Raw genomic sequence first — 20,279 nt, 5'->3', positions numbered from 1 at the left:
CTCCACATCAACTATCTGGAGCTCCTGGCGGGCTCCTTTGCGATTCGTTGCCTCTCTCCCCTTCAGTCCACCCACTACTGTATACTTCTCCGCATGGACAACATGTCAGCAGTCCGCTATATCAACAAACTGGGGGGGATTGCCAAGGATTTTTGGCACTTTTGTCTGCAACAAAAGATCACGGTTATTGCAGAATATCTCCCTGGCTGTAACAATCTCATTGCAGATTGGAACTCGAGGCATCTGAGGGACTTCAGCGATTGGAGACTTCATCCTTGCGTGTTCCGTCATCTTCTCCGGTCCTGGGGACAATGTCAGAAAGACCTATTTGCTACCCGCCTCAACACTTAGCTCCCACTATTCTTCAGTTGGAGGCCGGATCCGGAAGCCCTAGCCACGGATGCCTTTCTCCAACCGTGGCCGACAGCGCTGTGTTATGCATTTCCCCCGTTCATGATGATTCCCAAGGTCCTGGCTTACACGAAGCGCTACCAAGCGGAGTTGATCTTGATTGCTCCTCTGTTTGGGGCTCAAGCATGGTTCCCGGTTCTCCTGGAAATGGCTTGTGCAGTGCCGTTCCTTCTTCCCCAGAAGTGGAATCTCCTGCTAGATCCTCTTCAGAATCCGCATCCCCTGATTCTATCAGGCTCTCTCCTTCTTCTGGCGTGGCGGATTTCGGGGAACGCTGGCCGGTCCCAGTCCTTTCTGCGTACGCTTCCAGATTAATCATTGACGCCTGGTTTCATGGTACCCACAAATGCTACAGAGGCTCTTGGAAGCATTGGAGTGACTGGTGTGTTAAACGGAAAGTTAATCCAACATCGGCTGATGTTTCCGTGATGGTCAATTTTTTGGCCTCGCTTGCTTCGTCTGGTTTGGCGTATCGCACGGTGAACAACTTCCGTTCTGCGATCTCTGCGGGTCACCTCCACGTGGACGGTAAACCGGTGGGTGAACATCCTTTAGTGGCTAAATTGCTCAAAGGTATCCGCCTTGCGAATCCTCCACGTCCTAAATACGTTTCATTATGGGACGTGTCTTTTGTTTTGCGTTTTCTGGAGACTTGGCCGGTCAATTCTTTACTGTCCCGTAAACAGCTGTCAGCCAAATTGACTATGTTGTTATGTTTAGTTTCCTGCAAGCGGGTGTCGGATGCCCATGCTTTAGATCTAGCCGGGCGCAGTTTTACTCCTGAGGGCGTCACGTTTTGTCTCTCTAGGCGTACCAAGACCAATACTTTGTTTATTTCTTATCCGTCCTTCCCTGCACATCCTAACCTTTGTGTTGTTCAATGTCTCAAAGATTACGAAGTGAGTACTTCTTCTTTTCGTTCTGATATGCAGGGCCAATTGTTGATTGCTTTGCAGAAGCCCTTTCGCCCCGTTATCCCGGCTACTTTGGCTCGGTGGGTACGTTGGCTCATGGCGGAAGCTGGAATTGATGTGTCTGTGTTTGGGGCTCATTCTGCACGAGGGGCTATGGCTTCTAAAGCTTTCTCGTTGGGTGTCACTTTGTTTGATATTATGAAGGCCGCTGATTGGTCCTCTGATACTGTTTTTAAAACCTTCTACTTTAAGCCTAATGATCATGTTGCTTCTGTTGTGGTGGATCAGCTTTAAACAAGCATAATCGGAGCCTCCTGTCCTAAAATAGAATTAAAAATTTGCAAACATACGTGACAAGAATTTTCAATTCTATTAAGGACAAGGAGGCGAGAATTATCCCACCCATTGTTGTATACATTATTATTACTGTACGCATGTTCAAGATTTCATTGATGTTGACCTGATGCAATGATCTTGTTTTTTTACCCACCCTTCTTTTTAGGATCATATTGCACAAACTGTGTATTACGGCTTTCTGTCTCTTTTTAGGATCTGATCCCAAGTGACGACTCTTCGTGGAGGCCTGGATTTCCCTGCCTGCTCCTTTGAGGATTGTGGTTCCTGTCTTCTGCTTTGTTGGCATTCGGAAATTTCCTTGGCTGTCCTGGATTGGAGATGCTGTTTTACCTTGACTGTCTTTCCATGTTAATTTTTACTGGTTATTTGAACGAACTTTTCTCACCAAAGAAAGAGGAAGTGTGAATATCTACCTGGCCTTATATACTGCAGACTCTATGGTTGTAACCCAAGTGTTTATGGGTATTGTGGTTTTTTATGTGTTTTATTGGCTGCTGGGCATTTCTAATAAAGAAATGAGTATAGCATAATCCTCGCCTCCTTGTCCTTAATAGGATTGAAAATTCTTGTCATGTATGTTTGCAAATTTTGAATTTCTCCCCTGCCCACAGTTTCTGCTTTGCTACCTTACTTCAGCCTTCAGTGAGTAAAAACAAGAGAAGGAAATCAAAAACGGAACAAGGAATGTCTACCAGTTCAGTGATTCTATGGCAGGACGAAGGCTCCGATTATGCTTTCTCTATTTCTTTACTGAAAAACACAGCAGCCAATCAGCCCACAGTAAAGAAAGTAAGAACTACAATACCCATGATACCTGGGCAACCATAGAGTACACAACAGTATATAAAGGGTCATAGAGGTCACAACTTCCTCTTTCTTTGCTGCTTCGCAGCCAGTTAAGTGCATATTTCGTTCTTTTACATTACTGTTTAGCCGTTGCGCTATTTGTCTTTGCATTTCTGCCGCTTTGTGCGCTATTTGTATTTTATTTTGCCGCTTTGTGCGTTCCATTTGCTCACGTTACAGCGTTTCCGTTTTTGAGCGTCTGTTGAGCGGTGTTCTCTGGTCTTGTGCCGGTGTTGCTTTGGGAGCGTGTGTCACCTCCCGGTGCAGTCGCACATTGTCCGCCTCTGTTTTTCCAGCAGTGGAGCGGGAGATAGGAGCTCGCGAGACGCGCGTGTGTCTTGCGCGTCTCTCCTTTCGACAGGCGGCTGTTCGCGCATGCGCAACAGTTTTGTTTACACAGGCTCTGTCAGGTTTGCATTCCTTTGCCGGCGCTTGCCTCAGAGAGCGGTTTTGACAGCTTTTACATCAGCGTGCCCTCTAGCCTGTCGCCTGGTCTCCGTTCACGCCCTCTGACAGTATAGTTGGAGGGTTGTAAAATTTGCCTAGGTTCTGCCTGGAGTGGCAATTTCTTTTTGTTGCGGTGCAAGCCCTCCCTCCACTATTAATTTACCTTTTGACAGGTTTTTTCCTGCATTGTTGGCTTTCATTTGGGGTTCAACTCCCCCTGAATTGGCCTTGGCTGTATAAATTAATTCTCCTTCCTGTGGGCATTAATTGGCAGACTATTGTCGCCATGGGAGACTTTTATGAGGAGGAAGGGTACTATTATGATGAAGAGGAGCCTTCTAGCTCTGTGGATGATTTCATGGGTCAGGCATTGTTTCAGGCCATTGCTCCTTTGAAGAGACATCTCTCTGACTACGTTGCGCAACAGGGATGGTTGCCTCCTTCTTCTGGCCGCAGTAAGAAGTCTCCCAAAAATCCCCATCATTCTGACTTTACGAAATTGGCAAAGACTCTGTCTTCTGCTCCTTCAACCAAGAAACGTGCTGCGTCTGGCCGTTCTACTCCTCTTTCCGACTCTGATAAGGGCTCTTCATCTTCTACTTCGTCCTCTGAACCTGCTAAGCCTCCTCCTTCTAAGAAGGCACGTAAGGAACACTTTGTTGATGCCCCTTTGCCGCCCCAGTTGCTTACTTTTGACCCGTCAGACATTATTCATCCTAATTCTTCGTCCTGGTTGCCCTCACCAGAGGTGGCGGAATATGTCCAGTCCCACATACGCCATCCTTTTGAGAAAGATGTGCGAGCGGGTTTGCGCTCGGAGTGTCCTCGCCCGGACCTCGCAGATAAGCTTGCCGACACCCCAGAAGTGGACCCTACCATGGTCACTTATATGAAGAAGTATTCCAAAGATCCAAAGAAAGGTTTAGATCGATCTTGGCGGTCCTGCCAGGACAAATTGTTGGATCTGCTGGGTCCTCTAACTAAAATCCTTGACTTGGACTATCGGGCCAAGTAGTCTGGAGCGCTCATTGATCCAGACGAATTGGTGGAGTGGTCCCAGGAGGTCGATGGTCCCCAGAGGAGTTGTCCCTTCACATCAATTGCTTGGAGCTTCTAGCGGGCTCTTTCGCGATTCGATGTCTGTCTCCTCACAGAAGGAATTGTTGCATTCTTATCCGAATGGACAATATCTCAGCAGTTCGTTATGTCAACAAACTGGGGGGTACCAGGTCCAGACATCTGTCGGAGAGTGTGAAAGACTTCTGGCATCTTTGTCTGCAACGACGGATCACAGTTATTGCAGAATACCTGCCGGGCACCGCCAATCGGACTGCGGACTGGAATTCTCGTCATCTGAGAGATTACAGAGATTGGAGGCTTCATCATGGGGTCTTTCGGATGTTGTCCCGACTTTGGGGAACTTGTCATCTCGACCTGTTTGCCTCGCGTCTCAACGCCCAGGTTCCCCAATTCTACAGTTGGAGTCCGGATCCGGAGGCCCTAGCCACGGACGCGTTTCTCCAGGCTTGGCCTCCTCTCCTGTGCTATGCTTTTCCACCGTTCGTGATGATTCCCCGGGTTCTGGCTCGTGCGAGACAGTTCTCTTCGGAACTCGTTCTGATCACTCCTCTTTGGAGGGCTCAGGCGTGGTTTCCAGTTCTTCTGGAGATGAGCTGCTCGACGCCGCTCCTTCTTCCTCACAAATGGAATCTGTTGCTGGATCCTCTACAGAAACCTCACCCCCTGGTGCTGTCAGGTCAGCTCCATCTGGTGGAATGGAGGATTTCGGGGAACGCTGGGAAGTCCCAGGGTTATCTGGAGACGCTACCTGATTTATCAGTGAAGCTTGGGCCCCCAACACACACAAGCGTTATGCATCAAGTTGGAAACGCTGGTGTGATTGGTGCTCACAACGGTCAGTGGATCCCGTTACAGCAGATCTTGCTTTGATTATCAATTTTCTGGCCTCCGTGGCATCTTCTGGGCTGGCTTATAGAACGGTTAACAATTTTCGTTCTGCAATTTCTGCGGGTCATGTACCCATTGATGGCAAAACCACGGGGGAACATCCTTTGAAATTACTGAGAGGCATCCGGATGGTAAAACCACCTTGCCCCAAATAGGTTGCCTTGTGGGATGTGTCAGTTGTTTTGCGTTTCTTATCTTCCTGGCCTTCCAATTCTTTCTTGACCCGTAAACAACTTTCGGCTAAGCTGACCTTGCTTTTGTGTTTGGTTTCCTGCAAACAGGTTTCTGATGTTCGGGCTTTGGACCTCGCTGGTCGTACTTTCTCCCCTGAGGGCGTCTCCTTTGTTATCTCGAGACGGACTAAATGTAACACGTTCTCCGTTACTTATCCGTCTTTTCCTTACAACCCTCAACTGTGTGTGGTCCAATGTATCAAGGATTACGAGGTAAGCACTGCACCTTTTCGACATGATTCACAGGGTCAATTACTGATTGCTTTAAAGAAACCTTTAAAGCCTGTTACTCCAGCTACGCTGGCACGTTGGTTACGGTGGCTCATGCAGGAAGCGGGCATTGATGTTTCCCTCTTTGGTGCTCATTCCTCACGGGGAGCTATGGCTTCCAAGGCATTTTCCATGGGTGCTAGTCTTCATGACATCATGAAGGTCGCTGATTGGTCTACTGAATAAGTGTTCAAAACCTTTTATTTTAAACCAATTGTAGATATTGCTTTAGTGGTGGTTGCTAAGCTTTGAACAAGCATAATCGGAGACTCCGTTCTGCCATAGAATTTCCAATTCTATTAAGGACAGGAGGCGAGGATTATCTGTCTGATGATTGCATTTGTTCTGTACAGCTATGATATGCTATGTTTCTTTGACTGTTCTATGCGATGTATCCCGCCCTATCATGGTTCTATGTTTTTTATTCCATTATGGGTATGGGTATTACGACTGTGTTTTACTTTTTTCAGGCTCAGACCTTAAATGAAGTTTGGATCCGTCGTCTCCGGTTGCTGATTTGGTGCGTCCCAATGGACTTCGGGGGTTGCCATTTCAACTCTGCCTGTGGATGACCTTTCAGCGTAACATTCTTCATGGATCCTTTGGGTTTTTTCTTCTACCATTTTGACTTTTCACTTATTGACTGTTATGGACAAAGAAAGAGGAAGTTGTGACCTCTATGACCCTTTATATACTGTTGTGTACTCTATGGTTGCCCAGGTATCAAGGGTATTGTAGTTCTTACTTTCTTTACTGTGTGCTGATTGGCTGCTGTGTTTTTCAGTAAAGGAATAGAGAAAGCATAATCCTTGCCTCCTGTCCTTAATAGAATTGAAAATTCTTGGCACGAATGTTAGCAAATTTTTAATTCCTGATTTACATCAGAGAGATGAAATCGGAGAAAAAGACTCAGCGGAATCAAGTGTTTACGTGCTGCCACCTTATGGAGGAATGTTTGACTTTTGGTTCCCTGCATTTTATGTGGGAAGAAAGGAAAACATCTTTTGATAGCTCGTTTGCAACGTTGTCTGCTTAATGAGACTTTTAACCAAAGATTCTGCTGCCACCGACTGATTTTTATTTTATTAGCACCACAGAGTTATCAAAGTCACCGTCACACGCTCTTCATTTCATCGGGATGACACCAGTGTGAGCTTTGTAAATGTCTTGCCGGCTCCCCTGTGCCACGGTGGCTCTCCGACAGCTGCAGCCATGAGGATTTTCCCCCCGGTGAGCTGATGTGTGTATTTTAGGTGTATTTGTCGTGACTGTAAATTATTGTTTTTTTCTTTCTTTGATGAGCTTCACCTATTTCGTGTGGTTGTGCAAGGCAGTTGAACCGCTGCTGAAATTTGAAAGTCAATGACATAGCGCGTGCAGCTTTACCTTTCGTCCACGCTCCAGTGATGCCTCTTCATTTTCTCCTGTGACGTTTCTTCTCAGCGTCACTGCAGCTACTGGGTGAACTTTGGAGCATTCCTCTGCCGTGAACAACCCAGCTCACCGTCAAAAAAAGTGCTGCCATCTTAAGTGTGAGACACTAGATATTTATCTATTTTAACAAAGCGCTCGTTGGACAATTGTTTAATTAAACACAGTGTGTTTCATTCCAGCGACGCGCACGCTAAACGAATACTTGATTAAGTCCAGCTTTTCCTTTCTACAGCGATGTGCACTCTATATTCATTCACTCATTTTTTGCAGTTTAGGTTTTTGGGATCCTCGGGGGGAGTGAGTGCAGCAGTCTCCCCCCGTGGATTTTCGCCGGAGTGGGCAGATCCAGAGGCGATGACGCGATAGAGCAGGGCAGCGCGCGTTAGGGAGCTGCGTAGGCGTTAGGCAAGGGAGATGCGCCATTTTAGGTTCCAGTCTTAGGAGGTAGGAGTGTTTTAGGCGAGGCTGGGGCATTTAGGCAAAAAATAAATATTGAAGGTATTTGTTCTACATTGCTGCTTACCGCTTTGGCAATAGTGACGAAGGAGGCACTGCAGGAGGCGCTCCGCGTCATAGCGGCAGCCGGAAGAAGCGACCTATTAGTGGTCGGAGTGGACGGTGCAGCAGAGCCTCCTCACAGGCCACGAGGAGACAGGCGGCGAATGGTGTGAGGAGGGCCATTGAGGCGTGCAGGCCGCCGGCGTCAGCACGAAGAGGCACAAGAAGGGCGCGCTCGGCTAGAGGCGCAAGACAGTCTGTGGCGCACGCTCGTCAATTGGCGCTGTGGAGAGGTCAGTCTTCACGCTCCCTCTCCCGTCAGGCGGCTGGGTGAGTTGGCTACGCCCACGGGTTCTAGGGAGGTGTTAGCAGAGGGCGGGGCCGGCTCAGGTCCCCTGCTTCAAGAAAGTGGGAGGGGCAGGACAGCAAGAGCAGCCCCAGCGCGGCAGATACGGCCCAGACCAGTGCCTTTATTCAGTGTGCCTCAATTTGTAGAAGGCAATACAGTAAAGGGGGCTGATAAGCACCTACCCACAACAGTAGTTTCAGAGGCACAGCAGTTACAGCCTCAGACACTAGTTGACTATTCCAGTGGCAGCGAGGAGGAATTAGTGGTCATGCCACATCAGGAAGAGTGCCCCAGGGGTCATTTTTAAAGTGGGGTTTTCAACAGGAGTGCAGTGAAGGGAAGGTGTGTCATTACCTAGATGATTATTTATTCATGGGGCAAGCGCAGTCAAGGCATTGTGAGAAAGCTTTACAATTTTTTCAGAACATGGCCAAAACATTTGGGGTGCCGTTGGCACAAGACAAGACGGAGGGACCAAGTACACAGATTACGTTTCTGGGAATAGAAATAGATACTGTGGTGATGGTGGCAAGACTTCCTAAGGAGAAATTGGAAAAAATTAAGTCATGTATTCAAGAGGCGCTACAGGCAGACAAATTACAGCTGAGGCAAGTGCAAAAGCTATTGGGATATTTGAATTTCGCGTGCAGAGTGGTGAGGACAGGCAGGACTTTCTGCAGGTTGTTAGGCATGGCTATGTCGGGAGCAACCCTGCCGCACCATAGAATCAGGCTAACCAGAAGTATTAAAGAGGACTTGAGAATTTGGTTATTGTTTCTTGAGGAGTTTAATGGCGTGTCTTTATTTTTCAGTGAAGAGGGCATGAAATGGCAGGTGAAACTTTATTCAGATGCGTCAGGATCGAATGGACTCGGTATTTTTTGGGACGGGCGCTGGTGCGCGGAGGTGTGGCCAGAGGTGTGGAAGTCACAGGGCCGTAGTATAGCTTTTCTGGAGCTTTTCCCCCTTCTAGTAGCTTTGCAGGTATGGGGTCAGGAGCTTAGTAACAGAACGATCCTGTTCCACGTAGACAACATGTCAGTAGTTAACCTGCTAAATAGGCAGAAAGCAAGAGACAGAAGAGTGCTAGGCCTTTTGAGGGCTTTCATGTTGTTGAGTCTGCATCTGAACATAGTTTTCAGGGCAAAACATATACCAGATATCAATAACACAATCGCTGATGCACTCTCTCGTTCCCAGTGGGACAGATTTCGTGGGCTGGCTCCGGGAGCAGAGGTCAAGAAAACCCCTGTGCCTCACAGCGTCTGGGCCCTAGGGGACTGAGGATCCTACAACTGGTGGAGAATTCAATAGCGCCATCCACCCAACGGAGTTACATGCTGGCATGGCATGAATTTCTAAGTTATGTCAAGAATTTCGACATTGTAAAAAGAGAAGAGATGTGTATCCCATTAATACTCGACTTTAACATTAATTGATAAAGGGCTTTCGCATAACACCACAGCAGGAAAGTTAGCGGGGATTTCTTTTTACGGTCAATTATATTGGGGACTGGATCTGAATATCAATGTGTTGGTGAAAAAAGTTTTGAAAGGTTTGCAGAGGGAGAAGGCTGCAATTTCACACACAAGAGCACCAATAACTTTTGATTTGTTACAGCAATTGCTGTGGTCGTTACCTGATTCCTGTTACAATTTTCATGAAATTAAGCTTTTTAGATTAGTTATGATATGGCTCTTCTTTGGAGCATTTAGAGTTTCTGAACTGTTAGGTTTGAAGAATGAATGCGGGCTATGTAGCAAAGATGTTTATTTGGAGGGTGACATGTTAAAAATATGGTTACGCAAATCAAAAACGGATCAGATGGGGCAAGGAGTGTGGATACACCTAAATGTGACGCAAATACAGGGTTGTTGTCCAGTAATAAAGTGGAGGGGTTTTCAGCCTTTTTAAGGTTTTCTGGGTGGGCCGATTTTTGTACATGAGTCAGGAGAAAAGCTTTCGAGCCACCAGCTGCTGGTGGTCATGAGACGTACGCTTTTATTATTAGGTTTAAATCCAATGAAATATGCAACGCATTCCTTTCGTATAGGGGCGGCATCAGAAGCAGCTTGTTTGGGGCTGGGTTGGAGTGTAATCAAGAGGATAGGAAGATGGAGTTCAAATTGCTGTGCCCGCTATGTGAAGAAATAAAATAAAAACAAAAAAAACCACAAACAAAGACATGAGTTGTAAGCATAAGTTTATACGGTCGTTTTGAGTGTTTTAATAGAATGTTTTTCTTTCATCCAGGTGACATTCGGGGTTTGCGTCCTGCCAAAAAACAAATTTGGATCGTAGGACATTCATTTGTGAAGTGGGCTGCGATTTTTGCTGACAATCAAATCTATGGAAGGAACTTGGGCATCCCCAGCGCTGGACACAAACTTTACTGGTGCGGTAAAGGGGGCATGCGCTGGGAGAATTTGTTTCCTTTATTAGCAAAGATCAGGTATGACAGAGGTGGCCCTGACATGTTAATACTCCACCTTGGGGAAAATGACCTGGTGGCATTATCAGGTTTAAGTTTGATCAAAGCCATGCAGTTAGATTTAGCTGTAATCTCCAACAATTGGTTAGGGACCAGTTTAGTGTGGACCGTATTTGTTTTTAGACAACAGTGGAGAAATGCAAGGAGCCACAGTGCTATGGAAAAAGCGAGGAAAAAACTAAACAGGGCTATGAAGATTTTCTGCGTGGGATTGGGGATTCAGACCATCGCACACAACAGCATCACTGGCAAGGAAGGCCATTTGTTTAGAGAAGACGGTGTCCACCTAATCCAATTGGGGATGGCTTATTACATACTCGAAATAAGACACATGTTATCGAAGGTTTTGAAAGTGGATTTGTGGGTATCTTCCGCAAGGGAAGAATAATAAAAAAAAAAAATCTGAACAAAACAAGAAAGATAAGAAAGGTTTTGGTTTTGGGTGGGGTCAGGAAAAATCCATGGTTTTTCCTGAGTGGCGGAATAGGAGGAGGTCAAGGTCTAGAGCGGACTTGATCGTCCTTCATGAGAGAGGGTGGTGGGAGGTACAGGATGGGGGAAAAGAAAAGAAAAGATGGAAAGTGAAAGATTTTGAAACTTGGGGTGAATTCAAGAAAACAAAGTTATATTAGTTTTGGATCAATACAGTTATAAACAAATAAGTTCTTAAATAAATGATATGGTTTTGGTACAATATGCAAATTCTATGGTTCTGAAGATAAGTGATAAATATAAGTGTTTGTAGGTTTTATGGATATTTATGAAATTGCCTGATCTTACGAATAAAGTGGTGTTTTATGCTACCACTGATGTTTGTCTCATTGCATGGGTCTGGATTATTTTGGGCGATGGGATCCTCGGGGGGAGCGAGCGCAGCAGTCTCCCCCCGTGGATTTTCGCCCGAATGGGCAGACCCAGAGGCGATGACGCGATAGAGCAGGGCAGCGAGCGCTAGGGAGCTGCGTAGGCGTTAGGCAAGGGGGAGGCGCCATTTTAGGTTCCAGTCTTAGGAGGTAGGAGCGTTTTAGGCGAGGCTGCCCACCCACCGTTTGGACACAAGTTTTTAAATAAATTTGTTTATGATGTTAATAAACTATTGTCGGATTAAGCTGGGATGTTATACCTGCAATATGCCACTGTAGGACAGGCAATTGATGTGTATCCTATATCTTGGTGCGGCAGAATAGGGGGAGGTCAAGGTCTAGAGCGGACTTGATCGTCCTTCATGAGAGAGGGTGGTGGGAGGTACAGGATGGGGGAAAAGAAAAGAAAAGATGGAAAGTGAAAGATTTTGAAACATGGGGTGAATTCAAGAAAACGAAGTTATATTGGTTTTGGATCAATACAGTTATAAACAAATAACTTCATAAATAAATGATATGGTTTTGGTACAATATGCAAATTCTATGGTTCTGAAGATAAGTGATAAATATAAGTGTTTCTAGGTTTTATGGATATTTATGAAATTGCCTGATCTTACGAATAAAGTGGCCTTTTATGCTACCAGTGATGTTTGTCTCATTGCATGGGTCTGGATTATTTTGGGCGAAGTCCTGTTGTCCGATCTTTTGTAATCCTTGCCTCGTAAGTACTTCTACTTTTTTCCTTCCCTTCTATTGCTGTAGTTCATGATTCAACTTCAATTGAATACCTGTGAAATTTTACGAGGAGTTTGTTCAGCTTCTGTTCCTGTGCACAACTCTTTGCCTGTTTTCAGACCACGATGTTAACTTTATTTATTTTAATTTATTGTTTTCTGGGGACATTATTTCTACTTTTTTATGGTTAGCATGTCATTCTATAGAAATCTAATTGTACACGGGAGTAAGATTATTTTATTTCTTACTGCAATTTTCTGTATGCATTTTCCACAGGTTTGATTCTGCGAGCGTCCTGTTTTAAAATACATTTACATTAGCAGGCTATGCAGTTATAGGAAGTATGGGGTTTTGCATATTTAATACCTACAGTTAAAATGTTATTTGAGCATGCTAAAGGTAACTGTCTACTGTTTAAGTGGTGGAATCCATTTCTACCAATATGATTCATTTTGGGATGGATTCGTTATTTGAAGTATTCGTTTATTAGCCCGTGTTCTTCCACTTTTGGATGAATACATCACCTACTTATTTTTGAAAATCACTTAACTGCGTGTTTTGGTTGTCCACAATGTTTTCTAACGAGTTTCAGTAGATTAGCTTGTATTAAGTAAGATATGCCTACTGGCTTTCTGACCTTTAGTGCATCATATTAATTGAATTTAATTTAAGTGCTATGCGTTAGCATATGAGCATGTGACCTTCCACTTTTTTCTTCATTTTAGTGTCCGTGGATTTGTCACCCTCTTGTTTTATACATGTTATTATTTATATAGTACTTTGCATATGGCTTTCCATTTTTACTTAAATTTTTGTCCATGGATTTGTCACATACATGATCGCGACATGTTATTCAATTTACAGTACTTTGTTCATAGGTTTCTTCATAAGAATGGTTACTGAGTTAGGTATGCTTTGTAGTAGCTATTAGCTATAATTTTCTATAGGTGTTTTTCACTTTCATATGGTACCTGTGAGTGACTTACTACCTATGGATTTATTTTAATGAGATTACCCCTTGTGCTTTTCATTTTCGCCATCCTTTTTGAAATAGCTGACATCTCTGTTACCATCAGCATACTGGTCTGGCCAACTAGTGTGCCCTGATGGAGGCATAGAAATCAATTTCTTGTACTCGGTTTGAAAAACTTTGGTGCAAAATTTACGTATGGAAATAATAATTTGACATTTGCATTTATTTATTTAATTTGTAAAGGGGGAAGACGTGGTTATATGTTTTAATTCTTTGTTTATTTGTATTGGATTCATTTATGAATTTATTGTAAGTTTCAATTTTTCAATGACCATGTTCTATGCTTGTATTATTCTTTTGTTTGAGTTCATTTAAGGGGGAAGGTGTGTGGTATCTTGGTTTAGATGCTATGTATCTTTCCCACTTACCTGTCTTGCTGCTCAGCCAGTGTGGATGAATAGTGGAATTTTGGTAAGTGTGATGTAATGATAAAATGTGGTGGATGCCTGGTGAATGGATATCAGTTGAGACATTGGGCTGAGCAGCAAGGGAGCTGCTCCTGGTGGGCTTTTATGATTCTGTGATTCTAACTTAAACTTATTCTAATAAACCTACTAAATCATCATACTTCGGCTACATCTATACTTATTACATCATCTCTAATAGATGTTCCAGGGACTGAACAATGCTCATTATTGAAACTGTCAGGGAAGTAGTTTCCATAATGAATAAAGAAATCCAGGATCTTGAAGCGAGACTCAAACAGAACAACAGTGTAGAGGAAGGCAAGAAAAAACTTGAGGAGATCACGTTTGAACTTGACTTCTGTGAATAAAAAGGAAAACTGAAAAACTTAGGAAGGACACTCGCCTGTTTTTCCAGGAACGCACATACCCATATCTCACTGAGAATTTTTATACCTCCAACAGTGAGAATCCATCAGGTGTAAGTGCGTCTAACTGGGGCAACAGGCGTGTGACCACCTTCTCTGATACCACTGACTCGGACAGTGAGGGCCCATTGCATCAAAACCCTAACTACCAACCGAGACAAGAATATTTTGAAAGACACCCTGTTAACAACCGTTTTTTAGGGAACAGAAGGGGAAACTTTCACCCCAGATTTCGGAATCAGCAGCAGAGAGGATTTTTACCAGGAACAGGATCAGCCACAGAAATATATACAAACTCGCAACCAACAATACTGGAGAACATAAATTCCAATCCAGTGTTTAACCTGCCCTCGGACAACATTGATTCTAACTCCAAGGCTCTACTTTCTAGAGGACTATCTTTCGTTCCCACAACTAGTATTAACAAGTTTGAACTCACCAAAGATCTTTATTTATTTTTTCGTAGGATCAGGCTAAAAAGGTTTTTCCAAAGCAGAGCCACGAACAATATTGAAGCCAAAGTTTCAGGCCTGAAACCCCCATCGGATGTTACCCCTAGATTAGACATGCTGGGCTCAAAAGTCGAAATGTTTGATAAAAGCTGGGATGTCCAAATTCAAAAAGCTATTAGATATGTACAAAAACCTCCGTTCAACATATTTTAGGGGGACAATACTGCCCTACTATCACTTAAGGATAACAGGAATCTTAACATCAAGCCCTGTGATAAGGGTAGTGGTATAGTCATTTTTGACACCCCACAATATGTAGAGAAGATGGATAGCTTACAGGGATCACAAAGCCACTACAGAAAGATCATGAACAACCCCAAACCTAACCTCAAATGTAGGATTTTGAGGTTAGTGGAGGCTGCTGTTGAGAGGCCGAATTTCTCACTCCTTCCAATATCGGTATACCCATTTTCAACGGGGTCCCAAAAACCCACAAGGATGTTAATGAACCTCCATTGAGACCGATTGTCTCCACGATTGGGGCCGCCATGGAACCCCTATCCAAATATGTTGACCTGTTCCTCAAGCCTCTTGTGTGTAACCTTCCCTCATATGTGAAGGACACCGGCCATTTTGTATCCATGATAGAAGGCCTACCATACGATAATGAAAGGGAAATCTTGGTCACCATGGACCTAGAGTCCTTATATACTAACATTCCGCAAATGGAGGCGATGAGAGTTAAAGGGGAAATACCTAACTCTGATCCTTCAAATACCAACTCCTCCTTTATTCTCCAATGTCTTGAGATCATACTTGGAGAAAACTTTTTTGAGTTCAATGGCAGTTTCTTTCAACAAATACAGGGTGTCAGTATGGGCGCGGCCTGTGCCCCTAGTGTAGCATATCTTTATATGGGACACTTTGAGATGCACATATCTACAACGACATGGCCCCTTTCTTTGAGAACGTCTGTCATTGGTCGCGGTTTATTGACAACAATTTGTTTGTCTAGAAAAGCGACCAGGACACCCTAGATGAATTTACACAATGGATTAATGCGGCTGACCCCAACCTTAAATTCACTGCACATACCAGTAACATCAAGTTGGAATTTCTTGATGTGTGGATTGAGCACCAAAACTCCCATCTATTGGTAATCTCTACACCAAACCCACGGCAAGAAATACTTTACTGCATTTTAGAAGTTTTCATTCTCGATGCCAGAAAGAGGGCCTCCTGTTTAGTTGTTGTATGACTTTATTCGGTATAAAGATATCATAAAAGTATAAACAAACCAAATCCATGGAAGTAAGACAATCCAGTATTAAAAAAGGAAAACGGTGTCTCAATGTCATACAATCAATTGATAAAACACATTCGTATTGATTAAGAACAAGTTGTACAAAATGTAAAAATTCCTTAAAATCTATACAGAACAAAAACAATTCATATATCATAGAAACCACAGTATAAAAGAGAGACCTTACTATTGTTCCTGGTTATTAGCAGCATTAACCTTCAATAGCTTGCTTCTGATTAGCCAGGCACAGCCCAGAAATGTAGCTGTCTCACAAATGGTACTAAGGGAGGATGTGCCGGTTTTTAAGATGTGCAACACCTCCCTATGGTTCCTGGCTCTCAGATTGATGCATACGGGTTTCAGCCACTTTCTTCACGGGTGTTTATATGTCGGACAGGCAAAAAGAAAGTGTGGGATAGATTCTGTGGGAGAAGCACAAGCGGGGCACTTACTACCTTTCGCCTCCCTCAAATTCCACCCTACAGTGAAGTCATTGAGTGGGAGTGTTCCAAGCCTCAACTTCAGATATAATGTCCTATCCCTCAGGGATTCAATAAAGTCGAGAAAGGGCTCTAGTTTGGCGATCAGCTTATGGTCTAGGAATTGCTCGGTCAAAGTGCCCCGCTTAGAATTTGTAGTGGCTTCTGTAAAACCCACTCCCAATAGGCTTTCTTTACTGCCTGTTTTGGCGGCGGAGTCTGGCTTTCCCATGCCTCCTCCAGTCCAATGTCCCCCACAAGGTGTTTCAATTTAGCTATCCAAATGACCTTTTGGGCCGTGTCTAATCGGACTAATTCGCTCAGGGCAGAAGCATAGTTGGACAGTTCAGGGGTCCTGCTCAGGTGCACCCAGAATAATAGGGGGCATAGCCTAGCTATTTAATTGATTGGGTGTATCCCAAAATCATGGCGGAGCGGAACTAGTGGGGTTGATGGAGGAAGTGAGACCAGATCCCTGAAAGACTTGTTTTCTGATCTCACTAGGTCCACAGTGTTCTCAAATCCCCAAAGTTCAGCCCTGTAGAGGGACGAAGGCAAGGCTTTTCCCTCATACACCTTGATGGCAGGGGCTACTGGCCTGCTGTGTGAAAGTCGCTGGTGACTTGCAATTGCCCCCGAGACTCGTTTATGGTTAAGCAGCATTTTTGACAGGTGGGAACTCCACTTCATCGAGTTGTTGACCCGTACAGCCAGATAGTCGAAAGCATCGACTAGTTCTAATGGGGAGTCATTCAACTTGATGGTATTCCTGAATCGTTTAGATGGTGCCAGTGCCATAAGCTTGGTTTTACCCCTCTCTCTACCGCTACCCTTTCTGTAAAGTCTCCCTTCAACCCCGCCTGATTCTGGCATAATTCCCCTCTTGAAGGCGTTTAATAAAGTCCAGAATCAGACGGGGAGTGCCTAGGTCAGACAATACCTGCCAAAGCTTGGCACAAGGGACCAGGTCGAAGGCTGTTCGTAAGTCAATAAATGCCAAATATAGGCTGCCTTTCTCGATAATCACAGATTTCCAATAGATCGTATAAAATCTGAAGACCTGATCCATCGTGCCAACCCCCTGCCTAAACCATGTCTGAAAATGTGAGAGGACATTCTCCTCCTCCATCCACAACCTTAGCATTGTGAGGAGGACTCTGCCTACCACTTTCTGTACTACATCCGTTAAATTAATTGGTCTGTAGTTGGCAGGATCCTCCCTCTCCCCCTTCTTGTAGATGGTCCCTACCTTGGCGCCTTTCCAGGAATCAGGGACAGGATGGCCGCTCGCAATGAGATTCATTACCTGGAGGATAAAAAGGGCCACTCCTTTGATCATATAGTAATAAATCACCAGGGATGCTAACTGGACCCGCCACCTTGCCTGGCGCTATGCTTGCAATGGCCGATGAGCGATGACACCTCATTAAGCCCAAATAATTCCCCTGCTTTAGGGATCACTATGTGGTTAGCTGAGTCCCTTGATCAGAGGATATACTCCCTACACCTCCAGAATACAAGCCTTGGAAATGATCAAACCATTGGCGACCTGTTATATGGTTGGGAAGCGGATCTGCTCCCCGCCTCGTGCTTATGTTAATAAGCTCCCAAAATGTGGTAGAATCCTTCAGCAGTGCAGCGGATTTAAGCTCTTGCCAGTGTGATTTTTCCCACAAGCGCTTTGCTTGTTCTATTGTCTTGGAATGGATCTTTCTAGCTAGGCTAATTTTGAACTGATCTTTTGCCCTAAGGGCCACAGATAGGTCCTGTCTTTTTTCCCTGCATGTAGCAGTGTACCACAGATTGGTCGATTGTGGAATACGGGCTTTCCGGTCCCTGTTGTCTTTTTTACAAAATAACTCACCCAGCTTTCCAATAGTTTCCTGGTAGAGCCCAGGGAACTTAGAATCCTCAGGGATGGTGTCAAGTAGATCAAGATCCAGGGTCCTCTGATCAATAAGGTCCCTAATGTTTGCAAGTGTCTCACCCTGGTTTGCGACCATATGCCACCCAAGGCGTTGGTTGCAGTTAGATGGTGCTACCTCTCTTGTTGACAGCAACGTAGTACTAACCCTCACAATGGATGTGTTAACCTCCTTTCTTCTAAATTGCATGGACAGGGGGTTGTGGTCACTTTCAAGACTTGGGATGACCTCCATATCAATGAGGTCAGCCCATAGACTTAGATCCAGTAATATATAATCAATGCGGGAGGGAGAACTAACCCTATTACATGTATTCGCTCCAGCTTGATCAGAGCGGGTCCTGCCGTTAGCTGCCCTTAGATTATGCTCTAAGGTGAGGGCATTAATTTGAATGGCTCTTTGAGTCCATTTCTTTATTGGCGCTACATTGAGTGTTGGGATAGCCCATTTGATGTCCTCCTCTCCAGTACCAAGGATGTCTTCTTCACTCAGGGGTTCGAAGGTGCAGTTGAAATCACCTGCAACAATGATCCCCACATTAGTATCGATAGCAGACAGTTCTAGATCCAGAACTGTTAGAGTGGATGTCGCTTGAGCACCTGGGGACCCTCTAGCATAAATGTTTAAGATTTCAAGGTGGGCGGCGTCTTTGTGGCCTCTAATTGTCAAAAGCAAGATATCCTGGGACCGGGTATTGTGTTTGGATACGGACCAGTTTAACCCGATATTGATCCATACAAGAAGCCCCCCGAAGGACGTCCTCTGCCTGAACTAATCGCCGGGATGTGATAAGTGGAGTACCCCGGCATATGCAGGGGGACCAAACTCCACGTCTCCTGGAACAAGCAGATCTCATATTTGCCAATAAAATCATTCCATTCTGGAAAAGCTAATTTTTTTTGTAACCCTGCTATGTTCCAGGGGAGGAGCAGGATCACCCCTACATCTTTGTTAATAGGTTCGACGTTACTCACTAATCTTCTATAGTCTCCATTACTTCTCCTCCCGACTCAAACGAACCAGGACCCGCAGCACAATCTCTCGGTATATGACCCTCGGGGACCGGGGAAAGATCAGATGGCCAAACGCCCTCTAGTCAGTCGACTGAACTGAACCCAGAGACCCTTGCCTCCCGGGCCGCTGATCAAAGTGGGAAGCATCAGATCTAGATGGAGGAGTGCTCAGGCGGGGATGTTTTAAATTCTAGTGCCAACAGATTCTCTGCAATCATAGAGTCAAAGAATTGTATCTCGATGCAGTCAGTCTATGAATCTGCCATTGTGACCCTCCTCACTTTTGCCATGTCCTCCCGTATGATGGATCTACAACCCCTTATGTGTCTCAATCAATGTATTGCTTTATTGTGAATAGACTCACTATTTTCAAAGCCCCCATCCCTAGCGAGTCTTGGTACCTGCGTCATATATCTCTGAAGATTTATGTCACAATTCTTGAAGTCACCCGAGGCTAATTTAGGGGGGCCAAGCAGTGAAACCCTGCACTGGAAGAGGACTGGCCCATGGGTCGACCCTTATGTTCCCTAGCTCTCACAGAATATGCATATGTTCTGACGTCAGATGGGATTTTATTTGAACCCGTGGAGTACTGTGTCCGGTGACCTACTAAAGGGGTAGGCTGGGAGAAGGGCCCCTAGGGAACTCTGTTCTAACCCTTGTGACCGTCTTGTTGGGCAGTGGGAAGACGATGGGGCGGGGCCTGCAGGTGGGCCATCCCGTCCAGCAATTAGACCCTCAACCCTATCTCTTAGGGATGCCATGCCCTTTTCCAACTCTCTAATCCTCTCAAGTAATTCCCTCTTTGTAGACCCACACATCGCACAGCCAAGCTCCCTTTCCACAGATAAATTATCATTGATACCCCCCGGTGATAGTACAGTCATGCCATCAATTTCATGTTCAAGGGCTTCAAACCTGTTCGAGCATGGTACCTGGGTCCTAAAACATGATCCCAGTCTGGGCCCTCTGGGGAATCAACTGTTGTGGCTGGATTAATAATAGAATTTGGGTTGAGACCCTCTTTACACGGGGATGCTGGGCTATGATCTTTACACGCAAGATGCTTCGGTTTTGTTTAATAAACATACAGGGGATTACTCTTTCTTGGGCCAGAGACAAAGCCTCATCAAGTTGACAAGCGTCGCCAGAAGCCGTTTTGGTACTGTTGCGACCCAAAACCTCTTCATATTCGTTGACTATTTCTTCTATTCTGGTCAACACACAATTTGTTGCTGCATGGGGAACCTTTTTAGCTTTTTTTCCTTTTTTATTTATGGATACCCCCCCACCCTCCATAGCCTTTCTTTTCCCCATGGCAGTCGGGTAACAAGAAAAACCTCACTACAGGAACAAGCACAGTATAACAATAAGTTTAGAAAGGGAGCAGTCAGTTAGAGGTCAATAGGCCCAGCTTATAGCTGTG

The sequence above is a fragment of the Lissotriton vulgaris genome, chromosome 3_1 (genome assembly GCF_964263255.1).
Source record: "Lissotriton vulgaris chromosome 3_1, aLisVul1.2, whole genome shotgun sequence".
NCBI classification, from domain to species: Eukaryota; Metazoa; Chordata; class Amphibia; order Caudata; family Salamandridae; genus Lissotriton; species Lissotriton vulgaris.
This window is presented reverse-complemented; position numbering follows the sequence as displayed.